Raw genomic sequence first — 16,355 nt, forward strand, 5'->3', positions numbered from 1 at the left:
TTCTCTTGTTGATTGATGACCAACCAAGAGCATTGTGCATGACTACATCAGAAAAACCATATCTCCACCTTAAACCAATCCTTGTTTCTTTGTTCTGTTCAATCTGCAGCCTGCTGACGCATTTCCCCAGAACAATATTTCACCTGACTCCCAATATAATGCTTGAGGTGTTTGCTTAACCTTTCCTTGTAAATATTTAGCTAGCCTGATCATGCATGCTGTTTTAATAAAAAATTGTTTTTACATAGATTTGGTTTTTGAGACCATGAGAAGCAGTTGTCTAGCTGCACTCCTAGTAGTTTGGGTTCTGCTACTTCCTCAATTTGTACCCCCCCCCCCCAATACTTAATTGTATCCCATGTTGTGTTGGCCTTTTCCTGGTGGAACAGACCAACATAACTTTGGTTTTCTAAGTGTCCAAAGCCAGGTTGTTCTGGCAAACCCACTACATCTATCTGTAGAGCTTGCTGTACCCGTTGAACCGATTGTCTTGCTGTATAAATTGTAGTTTCATCTGCAGATACAGTAGCTTGATTTTCAGATAAGGCTAAAAGAAGGCCGTTGGTTTTGTCGTGGATATTCTTACACAGAGACACTCAGTCAATCTTACATGAATCCTTGTTTATTGTTAGCGCTCTGGAGAGGTTCCAGACCAGTATCTCATGAGGCTTTTCTTCTTTCTAAGCGGAGACCTTGAAACTGAGATTGATAATTAGTTCTCAAAACGCGGTCTGGGCGTACTGCCGAATTGCAGCTACTGATAGTGAGTGAAGATTTGTACAGTCAGCCACTTGCATGAACACAGATTGTTTATTAGAACAGCACATTAATTGAAGACAGAAATTAGTTATAAGCACAAACATTAAAATTCCTATTACAGTATATATTAAATAAAGATGTGGCCCAAGGCAGCTGCCATGCGGTATTCCACTTTTTAAAGCATGAGGGGAAGAAAACTAGCCATTGATATAAGTGGACTGTTTCCTGTCAGTTAGATATGACTGTACGCAATACAATGCTGCCATCTCAAGCCCATAATGCAATAATTTTGTCAATTATTTAATGATCCACTAAATCAAATACTGCACTAAAATCTAAAAATAGTACCACCACAACCTGCCATTATCCATAGCATTGAGCCTGTGGTCAGTCATGTCAACCAATGCAGTGGTAGTGGAATGGTTTTTGCTGTAAGAAGGCTGATTGGCTGTAATCAGATCCTTCTTTTCCATGTACTCCCATATTTGTCTACTCACAATACCCTCCAATATCTTACTGAGTGAAGGGGGTAGACTAATTGGTCTGCTACTGACAGGAGTAATGGGTTCTTTGCTGTCTTTTGGGATTGGACACAGTTTAGCTTCCATACATTTGGCTATATTCCCTTTTCCAGTGACCAAATAAATATGTATTTCAGTGGAGTTGCATTCTGGGGAGTAGCATAGCGAAGTGAAAAATTGTCCATAAGATCATAACCTGTAGATTTACCATTAGATAGTGACTTCAACAGGTTTAACACCTCAACTGACACTATTTTTAGATTAAAAGAGCATTTGTTTTGTTGTTGCTCATAATATGATCATCAATTCATCGGACTATAGCTTGTTTGGAAGAATGGGTGATTACATTATCGCTCGGTAAATCAATTTTCTTTGTAAAACAATCTGCAGAATGATTGGCAATATCAGATGGTTTTATTGTTCTCCCGTCAACCTCCATACTAGATGGGTAAATTAAATAGATGTACCAAGTAAGCCCTGAACTGTATTCCATAGCTTTTTAAAAAAATCAATTTTACAATCAATAAAAGCATTTTTGTAAAATATTTTTTTTTATTATTTAATTTAACTGCATAATTACAAAATGTTCTATAATTCTGTTCATCATTTTCTAGTTCAGATTTGGCTGCTAAGACTTTTGCCATATTTGGAGATGGACAAGCCCCAACTGTCCTCTTTCTTACTGGGGCATGATAGTCCATTTACCTCAGTGAGCAAATCAATAAAACATTCTATAGCGTGATTTAAATCATCCTCTAGATAAATCAGCTCCCAGGGTACAGCAGCCAAATCATTTAGAAATAGCTCATGTTTAAATGTGTAAACATTTCTCAGGACCACAATCCTTGGGGGTTTCTTTGGAACCTTGGTGTTCATGATTATGGTCTATCCAGCCCACTGGCATTGATCTGGTTTGTAAGCATTGCAATGGTACATTACAGAAGATCAGTTCAATGCACGTGTCTGAACGGTGACCTAACTTCGTTGATGATCTAGTTCTATCATTAACCATCTTTTTCTAACCACAGCTCTCGACATATCTCATTCATTTAGTTATATTTGAATTCCAATTTATATTAAAATCACACAAGTTCAATACATCTGTTACTATCTGTGACCTTGTCAAACCCAGTGCATAAGTCATCCAGATAGGACACCGTAGAGCTAGGAGGTCTAGACACACATCCTACCAATATGGGTGCCTGGTGAGGCAGATGTACCTGAGCCCATAGTGCCTCTACTTGACATACATTAAGGTCACCCCTTCTCTTAAAAGGTATATGATTCTGAATGTACAGAGCTACACCCCCACCATTCCTATTCCTGTCCCTTCTCAGTAGACTATATCCATGATTCCTGTCCCTTCTCAGTAGACTATCCATGATTCCTGTCCCTTCTCAGTAGACTATATCCATGATTCCTATCCCTTCTCAGTAGACTATATCCATGATTCCTGTCCCTTCTCAGTAAACTATATCCATGATTCCTGTCCCTTCTCAGTAGACTATATCCATGATTCCTGTCCCTTCTCAGTAGACTATATCCATGATTCCTGTCCCTTCTCAGTAGACTATATCCATGATTCCTGTCCCTTCTCAGTAGACTATCCATGATTCCTGTCCCTTCTCAGTAGACTATATCCATGATTCCTGTCCCTTCTCAGTAGACTATATCCATGAATGTTAATTTGCCCATCATTTACATGCATCTAAATGTGTTTCGGTCAAAGCCTAAATATGAATATTTACTGATGTTGACTAAGTTAACCTTGTGTATTTTGTTATGAAGGCTATATACATTAACCTTAGCTATATGCAACCCTTTCCTTGTCAAGTGGAGATCAATAGAGCATGTATTCATTACATTGGAGATCAATAGAGCATGTATTCATTAAATTGGAGATCAATAGAGCATATATTCATTAAATTGGAGATCAATAGAGCATGTACTCATGTATAGTTGAAGTTGTCATGATACACTACAACACAAACTCAGATTTGAACATTGGATTAAAATAGCCAGGTAGTTACTCTAGAGTGTGGTGGATGAATCAGAATTAGTTGGGTAATTTAAGTAATTAAGATGTCATATCTGCATAATATTCTTATGTGGTATACTTTTTATTAGAATGTATTTCTAATTGCAACTGCCAACACTAGAGTCATTTCTTCCCTCAGCTGGGGCTCAGTCACTTGAGGTCAGGCTTGTCTTTTACATGTCTCTGGTGCTATGCAGAATATCAGAAAGGGAAGAGGACAGGATGGAACATTGTCTTCATATGTGAATGTATCTGTTAAACCATGTGAAGGGATGCCGTGATTAAGGGGGAATCAATTACTTTCTCCACAATGTCTGTGCGCAAGTCACTCCCCTCAGGGAGTTTGTCCAGGAGAGGGGTCAAGAAGGGGTTTTACTTTAGACGGGAGTATCTAGAGTTGACAATTGAGTTATGTCATTGGATGAGGTAATGGTTCTGTGCTGTGAAGTACCAGGAATGAGATTAGAACCTCATTTTAGGGACCAAACTGAACGGTAATTTATAGCGAATGCTACAGTGCCTTGCGAAAGTATTCGGCCCCCTTGTACTTTGCGACCTTTTGCCACATTTCAGGCTTCAAACATAAAGATATAAACTGTATTTTTTTGTGAAGAATCAACAACAAGTGGGACACAATCATGAAGTGGAACGACATTTATTGGATATTTCAAACTTTTTTAACAAATCAAAAACTGAAAAATTGGGCGTGCAAAATTATTCAGCCCCCTTAAGGTAATACTTTGTAGCGCCACCTTTTGCTGCGATTACAGCTGTAAGTCGCTTGGGGTTTGTCAATCAGTTTTGCACATCGAGAGACTGACATTTTTTCCCATTCCTCCTTGCAAAACAGCTCGAGCTCAGTGAGGTTGGATGGAGAGCATTTGTGAACAGCAGTTTTCAGTTCTTTCCACAGATTCTCGATTAGATTCAGGTCTGGACTTTGACTTGGCCATTCTAACACCTGGATATGTTTATTTTTGAACCATTCCATTGTCGATTTTGCTTTATGTTTTGGATCATTGTCTTGTTGGAAGACAAATCTCCGTCCCAGTCTCAGGTCTTTTGCAGACTCCATCAGGTTTTCTTCCAGAATGGTCCTGTATTTGGCTCCATCCATCTTCCCATCAATTTTAACCATCTTCCCTGTCCCTGCTGAAAAAAGCAGGCCCAAACCATGATGCTGCCACCACCATGTTTGACAGTGGGGATGAGCTGTGTTGCTTTTACGCCAAACATAACGTTTTGCATTGTTGCCCAAAAAGTTCAATTTTGGTTTCATCTGACCAGAGCACCTTCTTCCACATGTTTGGTGTGTCTCCCAGGTGGCTTGTGGCAAACTTTAAACAACACTTTTTATGGATATCTTTAAGAAATGGCTTTCTTCTTGCCACTCTTCCATAAAGGCCAGATTTGTGCAATATACGACTGATTGTTGTCCTATGGACAGAGTCTCCCACCTCAGCTGTAGATCTCTGCAGTTCATCCAGAGTGATCATGGGCCTCTTGGCTGCATCTCTGATCAGTCTTCTCCTTGTATGAGCTGAAAGTTTAGAGGGACGGCCAGGTCTTGGTAGATTTGCAGTGGTCTGATACTCCTTCCATTTCGATATTATCGCTTGCACAGTGCTCCTTGGGATGTTTAAAGCTTGGGAAATCTTTTTGTATCCAAATCCGGCTTTAAACTTCTTCACAACAGTATCTCGGACCTGCCTGGTGTGTTCCTTGTTCTTCATGATGCTCTCCGCGCTTTTAACGGACCTCTGAGACTATCACAGTGCAGGTGCATTTATATGGAGACTTAATTACACACAGGTGGATTGTATTTATCATCATTAGTCATTTAGGTTCATCATTGGATCATTCAGAGATCCTCACTGAACTTCTGGAGAGAGTTTGCTGCACTGAAAGTAAAGGGGCTGAATAATTTTGCACGCCCAATTTTTCAGTTTTTGATTTGTTAAAAAAGTTTGAAATATTCAATAAATGTCGTTACACTTCATGATTGTGTCCCACTTGTTGTTGATTCTTCACAAAAAAATACAGTTTTATATCTTTATGTTTGAAGCCTGAAATGTGGCAAAAGGTCACAAAGTTCAAGGGGGCCGAATACTTTCGCAAGGCACTGTATCTGGCTATGGGATACTCCTCTTTCTCAAGTAAAAGTCTTTCTTTGTGAACTGTTTCTGAGATCTGTGGTTCGTTATGTAGGTTGAGAGGGGTGTATCTTGGCTATAAACGTTCTTTGTAGTATTCTGTAGTCAATTTCAATGGTTCATTTGAGAGAGCGCATCATTGAAAGTCAAAGGCTATTGCAAAGCTCTTATTATTAAAGATGTTGTTTAAGTATAACTCTGACTGGTGTGTGAAGTTTAACTCTCCTCATTTGGTAAAGCAGAAATATGCCACCACAAGTCCCGATACAGTTGGATTAAAATAGCCAGGGAGTTACTCTAGAGTCCCGATACAGTTGCCCGATACAATCACCAAGGAGATTTGTTGGTTCAAACAACGCTTTTCTTTCATAATGGGATAGTTTTTTTCTCCTTTCATTGATCTCTGTGGGGAAGTGATCATTCATTCCAAAATCAGTGTTTGAGTTCTCTGCCCCTGTTCTTCGCCATTTCCTTTTGCTTAAAATGTTCAAAACATGCAATAACAGCCTGTGGACTATTCCCAGAGGCCTTACCCACTATGGACTGGAGAAAGTGACATTTACGCCCATCTGTGGGCAGTTTCAGTTGAGGTGACATAGTCGTGGAAAGTGTCCTCACAGCTTCTGCTGTTGTCATTCTCTGGTATCCCTGAAAATATTAGATTGTCCCGCATTGATTGTCCCCATGGTTTCTTTAAGTAGTTTGTTCTCCCTTTGCATCAACTCCACCTTGCCAGGAATAGAGTCGACAGTACCTTTCAGCACTGTGTTCTCTTTCCTTAGATCGACAATCGGACATTGGCTGAATTCTAGATGTCGTCTTGTAGTATATCCAAGATATCAAGGTTTGCAAGCCTTTCATTGATAGATTTCAACAAGTCAACATCCATATCCGTAAACCACTCTCCACGCACACCCGCTTGTTTGGGGATGGTTTGATGCCATTGTTGATACGGCTTTGCCAACTTGGATTTGGTTTGTTTTGTTGAATGGGTTTGTTGTCCTTAACAGTGCTTGAAACATATTTCTTTGAGATCGTCAGTACCTTTCGTCAGTGAATCATTCAAGCTCTTCCATGGATTCTGAATCATCCAGCGTGTTTGCAGGCAGAGTAAAACAATGACAAAACAACTGATGTATCTTTCTGGACCTACAGTTGAAGTCGGAGGTTTACATGCACTTAGGTTGAAGTCATTAAAACTAGTTTTTCAACCACTCCACAAATTTCTTGTTAACAAACTACAGTTTTGGCAAGTCGGTTAGGACATCTACTTTGTGCATGACAAGTAATTTTTCCAACAATTGTTTACAGACAAATAATTTCACTTATAATTCACTGTATCACAATTCCAGTGGGTCGGAAGTTTACATACACTAAGTTGACTGTGCCTTTTAAACAACTTGGAAAATTCCAGAAAAAGATGTCATGGCTTTAGAAGCTTCTGATAGGCTAATTGACATCATTTGAGTCAATTGGAGGTGTACCTGTGGATGTTGTTGTGGAAATAATCAGAATTTGTTGGTAACATAGGTACGATGTTTTATAATCATCATATGTTTGTAAGTTACTTCTCATCAGAATGGTATTTTTGTATAAAACTGTTGCGGGGTTGCAGTTATCTGTTCTATGTCAAGACTAAGTTGCATGGGCCGCAGAGAGGGGAAAGGTCAAAGTGTCATCATGTGTAAACATCTTTTGCTCCACTGTGTGTGTGCCAGTCACTCCCTACTTTTCCCTGATGGGAAAAGGAGGATGGCAGTGTCTGGAATCATTCTCATGCTCCCTTTTATCTTAACCTATAGCCTCACTCTCCTCTCCGTGAGCTTGTCCAGGATTGGTTGTATTTAGAATTGGTTGTATCTAAATGACAATTTGATATATGCCTGTTGATATGGAGGATTGGTTTATGGTTCTGGGGTTTGAGTAAGGAGACAAAGCTGAATGATTTATTATGTCTATGCTGTCTGACTATGTGGGTTCTTTGCTATTAAAGGATCGCAGTTGCAATGCAGAAGGGGCTCTCAGAGAATTCACTGAGAGACACTGAATTACCTGAGAGTCACAGGGTTGTGATAGAGCTTATATAATTAAAGATGGACTTTGATAACTAACTCTGACTTGTGTGTGTGGTTTGCGCTCATGATTTGGTAAATAGAGGAAATTTCCACAACAATGTATTTCAAGGCCTACGTTCAAACTCAGTGCTTCTTTGCTTGACATCATGGGAAAATCAGAAGACATCAGCCAAGACCTCAGAAAAATAAATGTAGACCTCCACAAGTCTGGTTCATCCTTGGGAGCAATTTCCAAATGTCTGAATGTACCACGTTCATCTGTACAAACAATAGTACGCAAGTACAGTGGGGCAAAAAAGTATTTAGTCAGCCACCAATTGGGCAAGTTCTCCCACTTTTAAATACTGACAAAATTTTCTGGATTTTTTTTTCTCATTTTGTCTGTCATAGTTGAAGTGCACCTATGATGAAAATTACAGGCCTCTCATCTTTTTAAAGAAAATCACATTGTAGGATTTTGAATGAATTTATTTGCAAATTATGGTGGAAAATAAGCATTTGGTCCATAACAAAAGTTTATCTCAATACTTTGTCATTGCCAACAAAGGGTATATAACAGAGGTCAAACGTTTTCTGTAAGTCTTCACAAGGTTTTCACACACTGTTGCTGGTATTTTGGCCCATTCTTCCATGCAGATCTCCTCTAGAGCAGTGATGTTTTGGGGCTGTTGCTGGGCAACACGGACTTTCAACTCCCTCCAACGATTTTCTATGGGCTTGAGATCTGGAGACTGGCTCGGCCACTCCAGGACCTTGAAATGCTTCTTACGAAGCCACTCCTTCGTTGCCCGGGCGGTGTGTTTGGGATCATTGTCATGCTGAAAGACCCAGCCACGTTTTATCTTCAATGCCCTTGCTGATGGAAGGAGGTTTTCACTCAAAATCTCACGATACATGGCCCCATTCATTCTTCCCTTTAAACGGATCAGTCCTCCTGGTCCCTTTGCAGAAAAACATCCCCAAAGCATGATGTTTCCACCCCCATGCTTCACAGTAGGTATGGTGTTCTTTGGATGCAACTCAGCATTCTTTGTCCTCCAAACACGACGAGTTGAGTTTTTACCAAAAGTTATATTTTGGTTTCATATGACATTCTCCCAATCTTCTTCTGGATCATCCAAATGCTCTCTAGCAAACTTCAGATGGGCCTGGACATGTACTGGCTTAAGCAGGGGGACACGTCTGGCACTGCAGGATTTGAGTCCCTGGCGGCGTAGTGTGTTACTGATGGTAGGCTTTGTTACTTTGGTCCCAGCTCTCTGCAGGTCATTCACTAGGTCCCCCAGTGTGGTTCTGGAATTTTTGCTCACCGTTCTAGTGATCATTTTGACCCCACGGGGTGAGATCTTGCGTGGAGCCCCAGATCGAGGGAGATTATCGGTGGTCTTGTATGTCTTCCATTTCCTAATAATTGCTCCCACAGTTGATTTCTTCAAACCAAGCTGCTTACCTTTTGCAGATTCAGTCTTCCCAGCCTGGTGCAGGTCTACAATTTTGTTTCTGGTGTCCTTTGACAGCTCTTTGGTCTTGGCCATAGTGGAGTTTGGAGTGTGACTGTTTGAGGTTGTGGACAGTTGTCTTTTATACTGCTAACAAGTTCAAACAGGTGCTATTACTACAGGTAACGAGTGGAGGACAGAGGAGCCTCTTAAAGAAGAAGTTACAGGTCTGTGAGAGCCAGAAATCTTGCTTGTTTTTAGGTGACCAAATACTTATTTTCCACCATCATTTGCAAATAAATTCATAAAAAATCCTACAATGTGATTTTCAGGATTTTGTTTTCTCATTTTGTCTGTCATAGTTGAAGTGTACCTATGATGAAAATTACAGTCCTCTCATCTTTTTAAGTGGGAGAACTTGCACAATTGGTGGCTGACTAAATACTTTTTTTGTCCCACTGTATATGTGGGAACTCCTTCAAGATTGTTGGAAAATCATTCCAGGTGAAGCTAGTTGAGAGAATGTGAAGAGTGTGCAAAGCTGCCATCAAGGCAAAGGGTGGCTATTTTGAATAATCACAATGTTTAACACCTTTTTGGTTACTACATGATTCCATATGTGTTATTTCATAGTTATGTCTTCACTATTATTCTACAATGTAGAAAATAGTAAAAATAAAGAGAACTCCTGGAATGAGGTGGTGTTCTAAAACCTTTGACTGGTACTGTATACTTCCATTTGGTGTTGGCGGCCATATCTCTGAAATCCATCCCATCCTGTTTGTCTTTACTGTATATTAGCCGTAGTTGGCTAGATATCAAACAAGGGATAAGAACTTGGCCAGCCAGTATGGCTGTGGAACATTTAGGACGAACAACGTCTATAGACACAGAACAAAGACAATGAGTGAACGACCTTGGGTAGCAACCCTAGATTTGTGTCGTGACTATATCTTGTGGACAGATGAAATAGTTTAAATAAATTAATCAAAATAACATTTTTTTTAAATATGTCAATCGTTACTTGAATATGTTGGTTACCCGTTGTGTAAAAGTGATAATTCCCTCGAAGCTGGTGTTTGGAGGATATATTGTGTTCTATACTATCTATTGCATCTTAGCCTATGCCGCTCTGTCATTGCTCATCCACATATTTATATATTCTTATTCCATTCCTTTACTTAGATTTGTGTGTATTAGGTGTCTGTTGTGGAATTGTTAGATATTGCTGCACTGTCGGAACTAGAAGTACAAGCATTTCACTACACTCACAATAACACCTGTTAACCATGTGTATGTGACCAATAAAATTTGATTTGATATTGGCACGGTTTGCCTGCCCTCGACTTCGTCTCTGGCCTAACAACTCCTGTGCCAATATATCCTCCAAACACCGGCTTCTATGGCATTATCACTTAAATATGCACCACACAGAACACTGCAACTGCCTGTGCAACGCAAACGCAGTGTTTCATTGGAAATTAATGTTCTTCTGGTTGTACCAAAATGCAATGACACTGTTAGTGTGACCGAGGCATTACGACACTTCAGACGATTTTGTGAGAAGCCTGATTTTCGGGATGTCTCATGGTCATGACAAACACTGCTCTATCTCCGTCACTTTTCACCGCAGATGAAATCAGATCAGGGCTCATAGTCTTGGATACCTAAATATGGGCCCAGATCAGTGGCGATTTTAACATGTAAATCTAATTTAAAAAAAAATGTTTTTGATGTATGTCAGCAAAGCTACAATACATGAATTGCACTATAACGGTGACAAACGGTTCCCACTAACTATTAGGCCTACATAAAACTGTCCCAAAATCAGTCCCAACATCTTACCACTACTACACCTGGCAATCAACAGAGCCTTGTCTGGCATCGAAACAGGTCATTCAGTCTTGTTAACTGCCTTTAAAAAAACATAGCTGATATGGCTGACTTGCTTAAACAAATGTGGTTTCTACTGACAATTGAGATGTACGAACTATGACATAAGAGGACAACGAGTGGATGAGGCAATCCGTAATTTTGATGAGCGAGCTAGAATAGACGTAGTGGTAGACAATAGACCAATAGACTATTGGTTCAGCACTTGAAATGTACAGCAACAGAATTCAACATGGGATGTTCTTACAGTATTTCCCTCTACACCAAGTCAGAACCTTAGAATAAACAAAGGAAGCATATAAGCAGACAATATTCAATGATTACATTTCCCTAAAACAGGTTATAGGGTACATGCGCACCACCAAGTCAGAACAGTAGGTGAAATTAAGAGTGGTAAAAATACCAAATTATTAGGGTGAGGCACTTGGACTACTGACATCTTACTACACAACAAATGTAGTATTACTTTCTTAGCTACAGTATACATATCTCCCTGGCATATTACATAATTTATGCAGCAGTATACAATACATTTATGGACTCTCATTGTTGTGCTATGCTTACTTGAACAGGCAGTCCTTTGTGGGCAAATTTTGTTGTCAAAGAGAGAGGCCGGATTTACAATTACGAGTTGGATGACCGTTCAAAACGTATTTTCCCTGTCGGAACTAATTTATTCCCAATTTCCCAGGTGCATTGCTTGCAGTTAGCCACAGTCACGATTCCTTCCAAACGACTCATTGTGGAAATTTCAATTTCCAACTTGTTGTGAATGTTTATGTGCAATGGCCGATGAGCACAGTATTCTCGTTTGACCTATAATTTCTCTTCATTACTTCTCTTCATATGACAAGGATTAAAAAGGATTTGCCAGTAGATTGTCGACTTGATTCATGATGACTGCTAGCTAAGATTTTGAATGTATGATGTTGACATGATCAGTCCAATCAAAGCTACTTTACATATACTGTGATTTGATGCAATTTTATCTGTGGCCAATGACCTTAAGCCTTCTTGGAAGGGCACTTCTAATGTTTTATTTTATTTTTTACCTTTATTTAACTAAGCAAGTCAAGTAAAGAACAAATTCTTATTTTCAATGACGGCCTAGGAACAGTGGGTTAACTGCCTGTTCAGGGGCAGAACGACAGATTTGTACCTTGGCTCTGTCGCAGCCGGCCGTGACCGGGAGGCCCATGGGGCAGCGCACAATTGGCCCAGAGACGTCCGGGTTAGGAAGGGTTTGGCCGGCAGGGGTATCCTTGTCTCATCGCGCACTAGCGACTCCTGTGGCGGGCCGGGTGCAGTGCACGCTGACAGGTCGCCAGGTGTACAGTGTTTCCGCCGACACTTTGGTGTGGCTGGCTTCCGGGTTGGATGTGTATTGTGTCAAGAAGCAATGCGGCTTGGTTGGGTAATGTTTCGGAGGACGCATGGCTCTTGACCTTCGCCTCTCCCGAGTCCATACGGGAGTTGCAGCGATGAGACAGGACTGTAACCACTACCAATTGGATACCATGAAATTTGGGAGAAAAAAAGGGCTAAACAAAATATACAGAACATGAATGTTCACAAAAGATGTTTACATACTGAGAAAAGGCACTTGAAAAGAAGGTCGACGACATCCGATCCTCGTTTGCTAAGTCAAACGACACCGCTGGTTCTGCTCACACTGCCCTACCCTGTGCTCTGACCTCTTTCTCCCCTCTCTCTCCAGATGAAATCTCGCTTCTTGTGACGGCCGGCCGCCCAACAACCTGCCCGCTTGACCCTATCCCCTCCTCTCTTCTCCAGACCATTTCCGGAGACCTTCTCCCTTACCTCACCTCGCTCATCAACTCATCCCTGACCGCTGGCTACGTCCCTTCCGTCTTCAAGAGAGCGAGAGTTGCACTCCTTCTGAAAAAACCTACACTCGATCCCTCCGATGTCAACAACTACAGACCAGTATCCCTTCTTTCTTTTCTCTCCAAAACTCTTGAACGTGCCGTCCTTGGCCAGCTCTCCCGCTATCTCTCTCAGAATGACCTTCTTGATCCAAATCAGTCAGGTTTCAAGACTAGTCATTCAACTGAGACTGCTCTTCTCTGTATCACGGAGGCGCTCCGCACTGCTAAAGCTAACTCTCTCTCCTCTGCTCTCATCCTTCTAGACCTATCGGCTGCCTTCGACACTGTGAACCATCAGATCCTCCTCTCCACCCTCTCCGAGTTGGGCATCTCCGGTGCGGCCCACGCTTGGATTGCGTCCTACCTGACAGGTCGCTCCTACCAGGTGGCGTGGCGAGAATCTGTCTCCTCGCCACGCGCTCTCACCACTGGTGTCCCCCAGGGCTCTGTTCTAGGCCCTCTCCTATTCTCGCTATACACCAAGTCACTTGGCTCTGTCATAACCTCACATGGTCTCTCCTATCATTGCTATGCAGACGACACACAATTAATCTTCTCCTTTCCCCCTTCTGATGACCAGGTGGCAAATCGCATCTCTGCATGTCTGGCAGACATATCAGTGTGGATGACGGATCACCACCTCAAGCTGAACCTCGGCAAGACGGAGCTGCTCTTCCTCCCGGGGAAGGACTGCCCGTTCCATGATCTCGCCATCACGGTTGACAACTCCATTGTTTCCTCCTCCCAGAGCGCTAAGAACCTTGGCGTGATCCTGGACAACACCCTGTCGTTCTCAACTAACATCAAGGCGGTGGCCCGTTCCTGTAGGTTCATGCTCTACAACATCCGCAGAGTACGCCCCTGCCTCACACAGGAAGCGGCGCAGGTCCTAATCCAGGCACTTGTCATCTCCCGTCTGGATTACTGCAACTCGCTGTTGGCTGGGCTCCCTGCCTGTGCCATTAAACCCCTACAACTCATCCAGAACGCCGCAGCCCGTCTGGTGTTCAACCTTCCCAAGTTCTCTCACGTCACCCCGCTCCTCCGCTCTCTCCACTGGCTTCCAGTTGAAGCTCGCATCCGCTACAAGACCATGGTGCTTGCCTACGGAGCTGTGAGGGGAACGGCACCGCAGTACCTCCAGGCTCTGATCAGGCCCTACACCCAAACAAGGGCACTGCGTTCATCCACCTCTGGCCTGCTCGCCTCCCTACCACTGAGGAAGTACAGTTCCCGCTCAGCCCAGTCAAAACTGTTCGCTGCTCTGGCCCCCCAATGGTGGAACAAACTCCCTCACGACGCCAGGACAGCGGAGTCAATCACCACCTTCCGGAGACACCTGAAACCCCACCTCTTCAAGGAATACCTAGGATAGGATAAAGCAATCCTTCTCACCCCCCCCCTTAAATGATTTAGATGCACTATTGTAAAGTGGCTGTTCCACTGACGTCAGAAGTAGAACACCAATTTGTAAGTCGCTCTGGATAAGAGCGTCTGCTAAATGACTTAAATGTAAATGTAAATGTTATCCCTAATGAAAGGGTAGATACGTGTGTGCGCAACAGCACAAAGTTGTTTTTCTCAAAGTTTCCAGAATGCCAAGGGTATCCACTTATATCAGAACATTTGTAACAGCCTAAACATTATAAAACGTCTATTTGATCAAATAAGCCTCACGTAATTCAACAATGTCATAGACATTAATAGTGAAATGGGCTTGTCTCACGCTGACAGATGTTGGGAGGAGTAAATTCTTTTGCTTGGCCTCTTCCTCTCTGGTTTTAGTGTTAAGTAATATTTGTCTTTCAAAAAGTCTGAATGACACCTGACGTGTCACAACAAGATAAACACAAACTACATAAACACAATGGAGACCATTATGTGCACCACCACCGCAATGCTTTTCTCATGAGTTAGAGGTAACTGCATATATGGAGTGTGTCTGATAGTGGACGTTGCGAAACAAGTGGGAGGATCAACACAAGTGGGTGTATCGAAACCTAACCCCACAAAGTAGAACTGCACTGTTAGTCACGTGTTGTCATCATGTGGTCAACCCTCCATCTGGAGACCTCCTGGTTATTCAGGCTTGGCTTTTGATCCAACCCTGAAACATCCAAGTCTGCTTATCAAGGAACTGTTGAGCAGCTGATGTTTAGGCTACAGTGTGGTTAGACTAGGGCTTGAACAAAAGCATGCACACCCAGTAGCTCTCCTGGAGGATGATTGCCACCCTTGATATAAAATCTTGCACTATTACAACCACATACTTAAAAAAAATATATTATTAATTTATTCAATGATTCAGAGATGGATAAATGGATAAAGTGAGCTACTTCAAATCTAGGTATATAACTTGACATGAATATGTAGATTTTTAAATGATTGATATATGTGTGCCTCCATTAATTAAATTGATACAAATTATGAAACAAATTTCCATGACTTTTCATGACCTGAAACCCTCATTCTCGATATGTCACGGACAGATTCACAGACTAGTGGCAAATAAAGTTGAACAATTAAAATAATGTTTTAACCTTTATTTCGCTATGCAAGTCAGTTAAGAATAATAATCTCTGGATCTATGATGACTACTTTGTTGCTAATAAGCATTTTCCAATCTGAGAGTAAATAGAGCCAAATATATTGATAATAGTGACCTTGTCCGAGAGAGATTGACATGGTTATGAAAACATCATGCCAGGGAAAGCCTACACGAAACACAGCCCTTTAAGTGTTTCTACAATCCCCTATGGAAAAAACTGTCTCAGCCTCATTGCAAAATGTGTAGAATAGCATAAGATTAGCTATAAAGCCACAATTTTCTTTCTGCCACCTGGCAATATGTTTAGAATTGCAGGAAATGAGCTCTTCCTCTTCTGAAGTTAAGTCTTCTGATTCTCACACTCTCTCTTCTTCTTTTAGTCCGTCCTGTTTATTTGTTCTGCCTGAATTGTCATCACCATGTACTGTTCCTGCTTTGTCTGGTCTGAATAGAGGTGCCTGTCATTATTTCTCTATAACCGCTCAAAATGTATGCTTCTCACACCAAGAAGCAGTGTGACCCCCCTGTTGAGGTACTAGAGCACATTGCGTTCAACTTAACTGTGAAAATGTAGATTATACAGTATATTATAGATCAATCAGTTCTTGAACAAATATGATGTACCTTGATGTTTTTCTGTTATCTGCTATATCCAACATTGCATTTGATATATCAACACAATAGGAAGCCCTACACAGTACATTGTGAAGTAGCAAAGCACAAAATACAGAGTACAAGTAGTCTACTTCAATTCAAACATATATCACACTAGCATGAGTAGAGATACTCAACCTAACACTCACATACAGTAAACTATGGCTGTCCCTTTCTTCCCACAAATAACTAAAATACTTTAAACATTTTCAGTATAGTGGATTTCATGTTCTGTCAGGTAGATCTGAGTGCACTCAACAAACTGCCAGCTTCATTACAGACACCATGCGGGGCCCTGAGGCAGGCTGACTTGTGTCAAGCAAAGGGCTGTCAGACAGTTCTGAGATCTGTTGATGTATTACCAGATGAAAGTATGGCAAGCTCAT

This window comes from Oncorhynchus masou, chromosome 1 (genome assembly GCF_036934945.1).
Source record: "Oncorhynchus masou masou isolate Uvic2021 chromosome 1, UVic_Omas_1.1, whole genome shotgun sequence".
Taxonomy (NCBI): domain Eukaryota; kingdom Metazoa; phylum Chordata; class Actinopteri; order Salmoniformes; family Salmonidae; genus Oncorhynchus; species Oncorhynchus masou.